Genomic DNA, 12918 nt, shown 5'->3' with positions numbered 1-12918 from the left:
CTAAGGATCTAAATTACATGGAAAGGCTGCTATGATTCGGCTAAAGAGACGCAGGCAGAGTTTAGAGAGAATTCTTTTTACTCGGAAGTGAAGTCGGAAGTCAAGCAAAAAATCATGCAGTTAGGTCTTTTTCTACAATCCCAGAGCGAATTCTAGTAGGGCAGAGACGAATAACATTGAAACAAGGCACGACGTGATAGGTCTTCTTACAAGCAGCCATTACTATCGTCTGCAGGAACTTAGCATTGGAATATCTCAGTCGGAAAGATCGCAGCAAGCGGGCACAAGTTGTGCCCAGGCATTTATGTTACTAGCTAATGCGTTGAGCCTAAAAGTCTGCGAAACTAAAAAGGTGTGGAAGAGCTACGGACGCCTAAGATGTCGCGACTCGGATCTCGGAAACGACGCAGCGACAATCCATCCCAATCGAGGACATGTAAGCAATCATCATCAGATACGTATACATTCATTGATAAGAATCCCAAAAGGAGTCGGTGTTCGAAGAAAACGCTGTTTTTCTATTTGGGTGTGGCCCTAACGCGCGGTAGCGGTTTACCCCCTGACCCAGGGCAGAGATACAGTTGATTTCAAGTTGCTTGAGAGTGAAGCGAAGTCAGCAGAACCGGATGTGGGCTATACTGCGCATGCGTAGGAAAACACGAAGGAGCGTAACCGTGCTTTTCAAACGTGATGCCGCTTCCACTTCCTCAAGAACTTCGCTGGCGTGCTGTTTGGATGTATCTGCATCAAAGAAAAACCGTCGAAAGCATATCGGAACAACTGTACATTAGTAAGGCATCGATTTGGAGGTACATTCGCCTCCTTTCAAGAACGGGCGACGTGCGACATTGGCTGCAAAGACGAGGACCAAAGCAAAGCCTTCATCAGCATGAACGTTTTTTCCTCCTGCAAACTTGTCTGGAAAAACCGAGCACCTACCTGAGCGAACTACAGGAAGCCGTTCGAGATCATACGGGTAGGCAAACAAGTGTGGCCACAATTAGTAGAACAATTCGACGGCTGGGTTTGACTCGGAAGAAAATCAAGCGAGTGGCCAAGCAAAGGTCCGAGGAATTACGGGAGAATTTCCGAGCTACGACTATGCTTGATGGAGGCGTGTACAAGCGCAACATGTTCATTTTTATTGATGAAATGGGGTTTGACTGCAGAGATTCTAGGAGGCGATTCGGATATTCAATAGCAGGGTTGCCTGCCATAGAAACACAAAATCTAACAAGAGGAAAAAGAATCAACGCAATAGCTGCAATGTCTGCCCAAGAAATTATTGATTTCGAACTCTTCGATGACAGTGTAACTGGAAAAACCTTTGCTTTATTTCTCAGGCGGTCGCTGCTGCCACATCTGCTGCCATTCAATGGTTCTAACCCCAACAGCGTGATTATAATGGACAACGCATCCATTCACCACGTACCCGAAGTGATCGATTTGCTTGAAGGAGTGGGCGTCGTAATTCGTTTTCTACCGCCGTACAGCCCCGACCTGAACCCAATTGAAGAAGTCTTCTCCAAAGTAAAGTACGCTATTAAAAGAGACAATGAAAACGTTCCAGACGAGATGTCAGAGCGAGAAGCCGTTGCTGCAGCATTCAATACCGTGAAGATTGCTGACTGTGCTAATTACATTAGTCATGCTGGATATCCTTAGCTTTATCAATTAAATAAACAAGTCAAGAATGTTTAAAGTCAAAGAAACCGTTTCAGAACGCAGAGAAACTGTTCAAACTTCAGAACAAAAAACAAACCTAATTAGCAAACTTTGCAAAACAAAAATACTTACTGCTTAAAGTTCAAACTTTAGAGATCATCCAAAGTTCCAAGTATTTTCTTTTTCTGCGAGTCGTACTCATCTTGGCTAATAGCGCCAAGCTGCAAAAGGCTGTGCAAATCCTTCATTTGGCTTATGTACCTTCCTCGAACTTCAGCTTTTTGAGAAGGACATAGGGCCGAGGTCGCAACGGCTGATGCATGGTTGATCGAGTTGGCACCAGAAATAACGGAAGCAATAGCCGTGCCAATGTCAGAGACAGTGAGAGATTCCTTCTTATGCGAAGCACGTGTTTTCCTTTCACCACTAAACATTGGTACGTTTGGTGGCTCGCTCAACGAATCATGTGAACCAATATCTGACATTTCCGCCCAAAGTCTATATTGAACAGATGCATACTTATTTCCATGATTGTCGCGCAGCTGCTGCATTAGCTTATGGATTCGATTATCCTTTGATGCATTTGGGTCCAGCCGGCGTCTCTTTTTTTCTTTTCCTTTTGTTGCAATTGAATCTTCATCGCTGTCGTGACTTTCATCGTCCTCAGCCTGACGTGAAGTAACGCTAATCCACAGCGTTAGATCGCTGCCTTCTCGAAGGTTGTTTAGCACCTGCAACAAATCCTCCCGGCCTCGAAAACTGACCTTCGTTCCTCCTCTCATGTAGCCAATTTCAGCACAGGAGCTATTGATTGTCCCAATTTCCGACTCAAACTCTTTCTTCAAGATACTTAGGTCGGTGACGCTCTTCACTCCATTAGGATCGAACTTCCGAAAAGCGTAAGTTTTGCTACTGCGACTGCCTTGGCGAAATATTTTGACTCTAATGCCGTACGTTGCTGGCAGTTGAGCCTGTCCTGCGATCCCTGCCATCGACGCCGAAGCTCCATCAACGTCTCCTGAGCGAACACTGAGCGAAACGGGGCGCAAGATACCCTGTGGACAATCTTTCGCACCAAACGTGGCGGTGCTGGGCACTAAAACGAAACGAGTAGTTTGGTTCGCCATTTTTTTGATAACGCGCGCTCGTAAACACACTTCCGGTTGTTCTAGCCCTCGCTCAGTCTCAAGCAACTTGAAATCAACTGTAATATAGGGAGAGGGATTGGAAACTCCCGGTAATCACGTGACTTTTGTGAGGCTAGGGTTGTGACGCCATAGGTACGCTGACACTGGCGACACGGGGGCAAAGGTATCTCCTTCCCGTTTGATTGCTGCTCTATTATAGGATTTTCTCGTACGTTATACATGTGGCTTATGATAGCTTCTATATTAGAGTACCCATGTTCTTCTCTTCACAATAATTTAATCTGTAACAAGAAAACTGACCTCTTACAACTTTTAGAAAAGGACTTTAGGCTGACGACGCTATAATTTTCAAAGTAGAAACAAATTATCATCTGCAGGCACTTCTAAGAGAAGGACGTACTCTAATATTGCAGCTTCTGTAAACTATCAATTGGGAAGAGACGCCGTGATCGATTGTAACCAAGTTGAAGGTATTCATTATGGCCGCATACCTCAAGGCTTCCGGTTCGTTTATTAGGCTAGTATAGGGCATCTGTGCCGCTGGACATGCAGCACAGAAAGGCAAGGCATTTCTTAGTTAATTTCTTCATAAATATCGGTCAGTCAAAACGGTCATTGTGACCGATGATGTGGATTTTATAGATAATTGCCCGATATTACCCGAAGACGAAGCGCAAGAGAATAAATCAGTTATGGTGGAGAGAGGCAGGACATTGAAGAAGCCTTCGTGCAAAAAAGTGAGGCTGTTAAGTGTCTCAGAGACCGAAGCCAGGCGGACTAAAAGCGCGTTGGCTATCTTCTCAGGGATTCGGTCTACGGCGAATACACTATTGCAGCTATAAGGCATGCTAAAGAGAAGCTCGAATCACTAATGAAACCTTTCGTAAAAGTTCTGAGAGCAGAATAAAACCCTTTTCAAAACAAAAAAGGGCGTGTTCCTAGCGCACTTTAGTGCAAAACCCCGGGCGGACAAACCCGAGCGCATGCGCGAGTATTTACCTTAGAATATATAGTGGAGCCGACAACACCGCAGTTGTACGGGTGGAGCCCGTATAACGAAGGAGGGAGGCTCTCTCAAACGTGATCTTAGGGCCGGAAGTGTCTGTATGTATGTATGTACGTCTGTTCGGTACAGTATTGTGACGTCACATAGGAAAAACCCTTACTTTGTAAAGCGCATGCGTGAAATGGGGCCCAAAACGGTGACCCGAAAAAGGCGATTTACGGTGCGAATAAAGCGTTTTTTCTTTCAGAAACGAAAAAAATGCTTAGAAACCCTTATTTCCAATTGATCTGTGCTATTTTCCGTGTTATAAATGCGCTGAGAAACCGAAACGACAGTTTTGATTGTCACGCTCTGACGTCACAATCAAAAGTATCCAGTCACATGTACAGTATATGGGTGGGTATGTACGCGTGTACGGGTAACAGGAAATATGACCCGTACACATGCATAGGTCCTCCTCAAATACAGAGCACATTATCAAATACAGTACAGTGCGTGCCAGCAGCTCGTGCCAGCATAAATGGCCAAACGGGACTTTTAGTAGCGCGCGAGGAATTCAGAGCGTAGTTTACATTTGGCGTAGTTTTGACGTTTGATCGTCACATCAAGGATTTCCAATTAATTAAGTCTAGCATTTCTATTTACATCTATTTTGTAAGAAAACGGTTTTGATTTCACCGCAGACAACGTTTCTATACGTTTTGCTAAGACAGAAAAGTTCGTTTTTTTCCAGTTTCAAACAACATATGACGGCTTTCATAAACTCGTCTGTCACTTTATACCATTTTCTAAAACTTCATTATCTTTGATTTTCAATACAGTAATTCGGTGGAAAGAAACGGATGTCACGTGACGTAAATAGAAATGAATTTTTTTCCGTTAGGGATCAAGTTAGAAAGAAACTCACTCTATAAATGGCTTCTCACGTGCATTGTTTAGAAATTTATTATCGGCGAATTTGAAAATGTTCTTTCCTTTACAAAATTTGCCATTTCAGAAACTTTTTTATTAGCGCGCGCTAAACTTGCAAAAAATTTAAATCTTTGGGAGTACGTCCCACAAAAATCAAACTGACATCCCTGTTTAAAATAGGCATTAGAGTGATTTTCGTTGACACACAGTGACACTGTATGTCTTGCAGCGAGTGATCTACAGTGATCTTAGCGCGCGTTTTGTGGCCATTTATGCTGGCACGCACTGTACTGTACGTCAGAAAAGCGCCTAATTAGGAAAACACAGCAATCATGCAAGTACTGTATTTACAGTATGTAGGTAGGACTGAGCTGTACTAGTAGTAGCTAACGGCTGTAATGACAACGTGAATATGTGACAGCATAAAAACTATGACGTCACACTATGTTATGCACTCGCGTACGGTAAGCGGTGGGAGGCTCTGCATGATGGCAACACGGTGAACACCGGGCCATCATTCTCTAGTTACACTTGATGAAAGGGTCGGGCCAAGCCAACGAAGTACGGGCCAAGATCGAGCTCCAAGCCGATCAAAAGAACTGGAATTGCCCTTCAAATTTGACCCTGACGGGAAAAAAAAATCGCCGACGGGAATCGAGAGAATCGCGGTGAAAGATGGGACCCCGATTCGCGCCTGACCAAACCGCGCCGTATGACCCTGTAGGTACTGTTGCAGTCTAAAAATGAGACTCCTGTGTCTCAAAACTGTTATTCCATTAACAAAACCCCGCGAAATACCTCTTCTCGGGTCACTCACTCCAGCTGATTTCGATCGCGCTCGAACGATCGATCGTCGCCTCGCTTTTCTATCACTTCGCCTCCATGATTGACTTTGTCGAGTGCCATTTCAGTCTTGGGAACGTCACGCGATCCCGCAAGTCCTCGCAAACTGGCTGTTTCGGTGACGTTTCTCTCTACTCGGGGTGCGACGCGCGCGAAAGGGGATTTTCCACCGACGTGGGGCTTTGTCTCACCCATTCCCGATTTCAATTGGCTCGAAATGCTCGTTGCGCCTTCTCGTTCGACTCCGATCGGTGCTCCGATTCCCTCCGGCCGTGTCCCGATCGCCTGTACGCAGTGCTTGACGACCTTTCGGGTGCGCAACGTCCTCCATTCGGTCGACTTCGAAGCAACTGAATTATCGATATCTTATTAGGCGAAGTTGCAGCCTTCGTATGCAGGAGTCATCGCTCTTGCATGGATCGACTTGACCAAGTAACTGCGCACCCTCTTTACAGACCACCACCCAAAAGACTTGCAATTCCTTTGGAAGAACTTAGTTCTCAGGTTTGAGCTAAATGAATATATGCTACGTGACCTTAAACGTTACTGATTTGAAATGTGTTGACGTAGTTGATACCAGGCAGTTCGCGTAGCAGTGAATTGGTAAGAACGAAGGAGGCGCTTAGTGCCGCCCAAGAAGAAATCGCAGTCACTCGTCAACGAGTCGTCAAACTGGAGGAAGAGATCAAAATGCTTCAAGAGCATGGTGCTAATAAATATACAATAAATAAAATAATGCATTGCATTATTGCTCTGGCTTATAGATTTTCCCTCGTTAGTCAAGTCTTTCCAAAAATCTCTTTATCGGCACCACGCTTGCGATGACGCTAAGAAGCTGTATTCCGTTGAGGATATGCGAGCTTTCTGTGATATCCACGCTCCTGGCTTGTTTGATATGATTGAGAAATGCCTGTTCTGCGATTATTCCGTTGAGCAAATCGAAAGCAAGAATGAACTGAGACAGCAAAGGGTTGTAGGAGAACTCTATAGGCTAGCTTACCTTGGCAACCAGGTAAAAACTACCGAGACTACAATAGAATCCAATGATCCTTAGATATGCACCTATACAGAAAATTACAACTTTCGTAAATGACGTGGGGTTACACCTTGAACTCAGTGGATGCACCGAAGCTGCTTTGGAGAGCGGGCGAGTTCTCGGAATATGTCCCAATCCCAAGACGATCCGGAGATTGAAGGAAAAACTAAGCCTATCAAACCAAAAGCAAGTCAATACTTATATTCAATCGGCGATCTTACAAAAGAATTTGGCCGTGCTTGTGATCGACGACTTTCATAGCATTCACACCATTCCTCGGCCAACATCGTCCGAGACCTCGAGAGCGGTTCATCTGGCTACGGCTATAATCGATATTCCAGAATCAGCTCCCGGTCTGCCACTTCCGATGTCATTATCTCGTTACTCAGTTAGTGACGTCAGCTCCACTGTGATCGGTAAAGTGAGCGTGGACAGATAGTAGTCTCGTTCCCAGCCCCTCCCCCTCCGTTAATATCACTACGGGGAGAGGGTCTGGGGACATGCCTTTGATCTTGTTGTGCACCGCTCCCCCCGATTTTTGGGGGGATAATTGGTAGTGACGTAGGTGCCGCGAAGTAGCAAGTGTACGCGCGAAGTAGCAAGTGCACACCCGATTCAGCGTTGCGCGTCGATTTCTAGCTGCATTACGGCCGGATCGCGAGAATCTCGCTCTATACTAAAGGTTATGCACTGCAGAACGGTTTCGCCGGCAGTAGTCGGCGAGTGTGTTGGTGCGAGATACGGGCACACCTGCGCAGATCTCCGGCGAAACCGTTCTGCAGCGCTCCTTTGCATACCCTATAGAGCGAGATTCTCGCGATCCGTAATGTAGCTAGAAATCGACGCGCAACGCTGAATCGCTACTTCGCGCGTACACTTGCTACTTCGCGGCACTTACGTCACTACCAATTATCCCCCCAAAAATTGGGGAGCGGTGCACAACAAGATCAAAGGCATGTCCCCAGACCCTCTCCCCGTAGTGGAGCCGACCACCAGAGTTGTACGGGTGGAGCCCGTATAACAGCTGAGGGAGGCTCTCTCAAACGTGATCTTAGGACCGGAAGTGTCTGTATGTCTGTCTGTCTGTCTGTCTGTCTGTGTGTCTGTTCGCTCCGTATTGTGACGTAACTTAAAAACCCGTTTTTTCGTACAGCGCATGCGCGACATAGGGCCCAAAATGGTGCCCCAAAAAAGGCCATTTACGGCGCGAAAAAGGGTTTTTTCTTTCATAAACGGAAAAAATGCTTAGAAACCCATGTTTCCAATTGATCTGTGCTATTTTCCGTGTTATAAATGCGCTGAGAAACCTAAACGACAGTTTTGATTGTCACGCTTTGACGTCACAATCAAAGTATCCACATGTGGGTTGGTATGTACGTACGGGTAACAGGAAATATGACCCGTACACATGCATAGGTCCTCCTCAATACACACAGAGCACATTATCAAATACAGTACGTCAGGAAAGCGCCTAATTAGGAAACCATTGCAATCATGCAAGTATTTACAGTATGTAGGTAGGACTGAGCTGTAGTAGCTAACGGCTGTAATGACCACGTGAATATGTGACAACATAACTTATGTTGTCATAACATAGTGTGATGTAATATTTTTTGACGTCACACTACGTTATGCACTCGCGTACGGTAAGCGGTGGGAGACTCTGCATGATGGCAACACGGTGAACACCGGGCCATCACTCTCGAGTGATATTAACGGAGGGGGAGGGACTGGGAACGAGATTAACCCTGACCCTGACCTCCCCTGACCAGACTAGGTGACTTGGTTTAGCCTCTGAAACCCAGACTCCTCCCGCGCGCGCTACGCGGCTGGGAGAGAGTCTGGGCAGAGATTAAATAGGAGAGATTCGAATGATTGGCACGAAACCGTTTCGGGATATACCTTGTGCCTTTCAAGACTACAATATAGCCCTGAAAGTAACTCAGCCGCACCTCCGACTTTCATATCTCATAGTCTCATTGACAAAAGAGGAATAGCGAAGCTACACACGTTGCTGGACTTCCAGTCGATTTGAAGGCCTGTCCAGCTTTGGCACTCTCCGAAATCTCTTCCGACAGCGTCAACTACTCTAATTTTCCTTCTTTCTTCGATTTGCTTGAGTCATTAGCGATTTGTCCCGGCAATCCCGAAAGCATGTTTGTTGACGTAGTCCAAAAGAAAAAGAAGTGCTTTGTTTCTCGAGGAGGAGCTCCGTCGTTGAAGGTTGTCGCGTGGCCTAATCTTGTCAGCGGATCCTTCTGTTCGACGACTGTGCGCTCAAGAAAATGCGAAATTCTGACTACGACGTCAGGGCGAAGATGCCAGCCTTGCCAGAAGACACGTGCCCAGCTCCGAGATTACTACAAGCGCAGTCAAACGCCGTCCTCGCCACTAACCGCATCTAAATTTGCTAAAAATTCTTCGCTGTCAACGCCGCAAAGATCAGGAAAATTTGCACAATTAGCCCGTAAAACAAAATTTCAACAACGAAAAATTATGCGTCTGAAGAACAGAATCAAAGCGTGGACAGAGAAAAGAAGTATTGAAGTGCAGCCGGATCTATCATCAGATATTGAAGAAATAGCAGGCAACAGCAATAAAGAGATCTGCGCTATGTTCCCAAAAGGAAGCTTCCAAAGGCTTTTCTGGGAACAGCAAGTAGACGCTTCAAAAAGGAAGAGGCCAACGGGACGACGCTGGGATCCTTTATACATCCGTTGGGCCTTAAGCATTAAAATGCAGTCGTCTTCGGAGTACGATCAGATAAGGAGATCCGGATTCCTACTAATGCCGTCAGAAAGAACTCTTTCCGACTACGTTGGCTTCTGGCGGTCAGGCGAAGGACTGACAGCTGAACTAAACGAGCAATTGGCTCACAGTGCACAAATATCTGAATTGCAGGAAGGCAAGAAATTTGTCGCCTTATCCTTCGACGAAATGAAAATTCGCCAAGACTTAGTGTTTGATAAGCATTCTTGCAAGGTTGGCTTTGCCAACCTTGATTCTGTAAGCAACGAATTGAAGCAATTGGCGTCGACGTCGTCGAATTTGAAAGTTCCGAAATCCATTGCGACAAGCATGCTTGTCTTTATGATTCGCGGGATATTCACGTCGTTCAAATTTCCCTATGCACACTTTCTAGCTGCCGACGTTGTTGCCGAAAATCTTTTCAGCACTGTTTGGGAAATTATTCGGAACATTGAAAGCATTGGTCTGAAAGTGATGACGATAACAAGCGATGGTGCCGCGTCAAACAGGAAATTTTATAAAATGCATCAGGGCGAAGGGCCGTTTGTTTATCAAACCGAAAATATTTACAGCGTCGATCGGCGACCCATTTTCTTCGTTTGCGACGCCCCGCATCTAATCAAAATCACAAGAAATTGTTTCAGTCACTCTTATCCTGGAAATAAAGCGAGAGCCATGTGGGTAAGCAGTGTAAACATTTGTTGTTAGGCCAGGATTGTACACATATAGATGAATGGAAAGCCTATTAAGTACTTGGCAGCATGTCATCGACGTGTACAATAGTCATGAAGAGGCTAGAGAATCAAGCGGCTTGTACATTCTAAAAAAGCTTAAGCGAGAACATATCTACCTGGACTCATTCTACTCCACTATTCTACCACTACTCTACCATGTCAACCATTCTACTGTTTTACTACTCTACCACTATTCTACTACTCTACCATGTCCACCATTCTACTGTTTACTACTCTACTGTTCCACTATTCTACCATTCTACCACGTCAACCAATCCACTGTTTTACTGCTCTACTGTTCCACTATTCTATCACTCTACTACTCTACCATGTCTACCATTCTACTGTTTACTACTCTACTGTTTTACTGTTCTACCACTGCACTGTTCTACCATGTCAACCAATCTACTGTTTTACTACTTTACTGTTCCACTGTTCTACCACTCTACTACTCTACCATGTCTACCATTCTACTGTTTACTACTCTACTGTTCCACTGTTCTACCACTCCACTGCTCTACCATGTCAACCATTCTACTGTTTTACTACTCTACTGTTCCACTAGTCTACCACTCCACTGCTCTACCATGTCAACCATTCTACTGTTTTACTACTCTACTGTTCCACTATTCTACCACTCCACTGCTCTACCATGTCAACTGTTTTACTACTCTACTGTTCCACTATTCTATACCACTCCACTGCTCTACCATGTCAACCATTCTACTGTTTTACTACTCTAGTGTTTCACTATTCCACCACTCCACTGCTCTAGCATGTCAACCATTCTACTGTTTTACTACTCTACTGTTCCACTATTCTACCATTCTACTGTTTTACTACTTTACTGTTTCACTGTTCTACCACTTTATTGTTCCACTATTTTATTACTGCACTGTTTTGCTATGTTAACAATTCTATTGTCTTTAGCGTTACTTTTAAGTAGTTGAATGAGCTTTTTCCACTATTCCACTTTTCCACCATAGGTACTTTGTGATGAACGCGCATGCGCTTTGTGGTTTGCACAAAGCTGTATTTAGCCCTCCTCAGCACGAAGCCATCGTCGTACGACCACTACGACACGCCCTTCTCGGACGACCTGCCATCGAAGCCCTTCAGATTTTGAAGAGACCCGCCCTCCTGGAAAGGGAGGAGAAGGAGGCGATTATACACGAGATTCGCATTCGCGAACAGTTCCCTGCGCTTTTTCGAGGACTTGCCAGGAGAATACGTCATCCGATTACGGGACGGAGCCAAACCCTTCGCGTTGACGACGCGGCGCCGCGTGGCCCTTCCGCTCATAGGAGGAGCTCGATAGAATGCAGTCGATCGGAGTTATATCGCCCGTCGACGAGCCAACCGAGTGGTGTGCTGGCATGGTAGTCGTACCAAAGTCGATTTACAAGGTCAGAATCTGCGTCGACCTAGGGAAATTGAATGAATGTGTTAAACGAGAGCGTTTAATGCTTCCTGCTGTCGACCAATCCCTAGGACAACTCCGAGGAGCCGTCGTATTTAGCAAGTTAGATGCGAACAGCGGGTTTTGGCAGATCTTCCTCGCCAAAGCTTTAATTGTCCCTGCTGACGACTTTCATTACTCCTTGGGAGATTCTGCTACAATAGATTACCTTTTGGAATTACATCAGCGCCGGAGTATTTCCAAAAACAAATGCAACAAATACTCGCCGGGCTGATAGGAGTCATCTGTCTGATGGACGACTGCCTCGTCTACGGACTAAATCAAGCCGAGCACGACGATCGTTTGGTTCGCGTGTGCCAATTGGTCGAAGCAGGCGTTACTCTCAACCCGGAGAAATGTGTTTTCTCTGTCGACTCCGTTACGTTTCTGGGCCACATTATCGATGCGAGCGGAATACGAAGCGACCCAGTGCAACGCTTTCGCATCGCGTTAGCTCGCTATTATTTCACGATTCGCCACATCCCAGGATCGAGGATGTATCTACCCGACACATTGTTCAGGGCTCCACTTTCAAATTCGGATTGCGCCGCCGCGGAATTAACCGTCGAAGCTGATGCGTATCTCGACGACGTCTCGCTGATCTTCCAGCTACGCCGGGGAAACTCGAAGAAATCAAGCACGCGCAGACTGCCGATCCGGATTGCCACCTCATCGCCACTTTTGCGAGGGAGGGATGGCCAGCGCAGAATACCCTTCAAGGAGAAGCTACAAACTTACGTCACGAAATTTTGGAGATGATCCACACAGGCCACTTGGGCATTGTCAAATGTCGGGCAAGAGCTCAAGAGTCGGTATGATGGCCTGGGTTGGCGGAAGAGATCAAATTCCTCGTCGAAAACTGCGACGTTTGCAAATTAGAAAGGCCAAATCCGGTTGAGCCTATGATGGAAACGGAAAGCCCTGCATACCCTTGGCACACGGTCGGAACAGACTTGTTTGAATATTCCGGAAGCCAGTACCTGCTCGTTGCCGATTACCTCTCGAGAATACCCGAGATCGCGAAACTCGAGGCGACTACGTCCAGCTCAGTCATTGAGCATCTTAAGTCAATTTTCGGAAGAAACGGAATCCCAAAAGTGTTGAGGTCCGACAAGGGTCCCCAGTTCGCTTCCGGAGCCTTTAAGGAGTTTGCGGAGAAGTGCGACTTCTGACACGTAACGAGCAGTCCGCGTTACAAGGCAATGGAGCAGCTCCGGCTGAACGGATGGTCAAGATTGTTAAAGAGCTCCTCAAGAAATTAGACGACCCTTATCTTGCAGAACGTCGCCTCTAGCTAACGGTTACTCACCAGCACAAATCCTCATTGGACGCCTCCTGAGGACGACGGTGCCGACAGCAGAAGAGAA

The 12918-nt window shown here is 46.1% G+C and overlaps 1 long non-coding RNA gene across 2 annotated transcripts; it reads right to left on the bottom strand.

The window, feature by feature from the left end:
- Positions 1-6259: 6259 nt before the first annotated feature.
- On the bottom strand, positions 6260-6976 carry LOC136188716 (uncharacterized). 2 transcript variants are annotated; one of them, XR_010670288.1, is made up of 3 exons: positions 6832-6976; positions 6681-6782; positions 6260-6636 (listed from the first exon to the last, which is right to left on the bottom strand). It is a non-coding gene; the product is annotated as an uncharacterized lncRNA (long non-coding RNA). The 2 variants fall into 2 exon arrangements; XR_010670287.1 differs by having other exon boundaries at positions 6681-6976.
- Between the last annotated feature and the right edge of the window lie 5942 nt (positions 6977-12918).

The sequence above is a fragment of the Oscarella lobularis genome, chromosome 7, assembly GCF_947507565.1.
Source record: "Oscarella lobularis chromosome 7, ooOscLobu1.1, whole genome shotgun sequence".
NCBI lineage: Eukaryota > Metazoa > Porifera > Homoscleromorpha > Homosclerophorida > Oscarellidae > Oscarella > Oscarella lobularis.
This window is presented reverse-complemented; position numbering and strand designations above follow the sequence as displayed.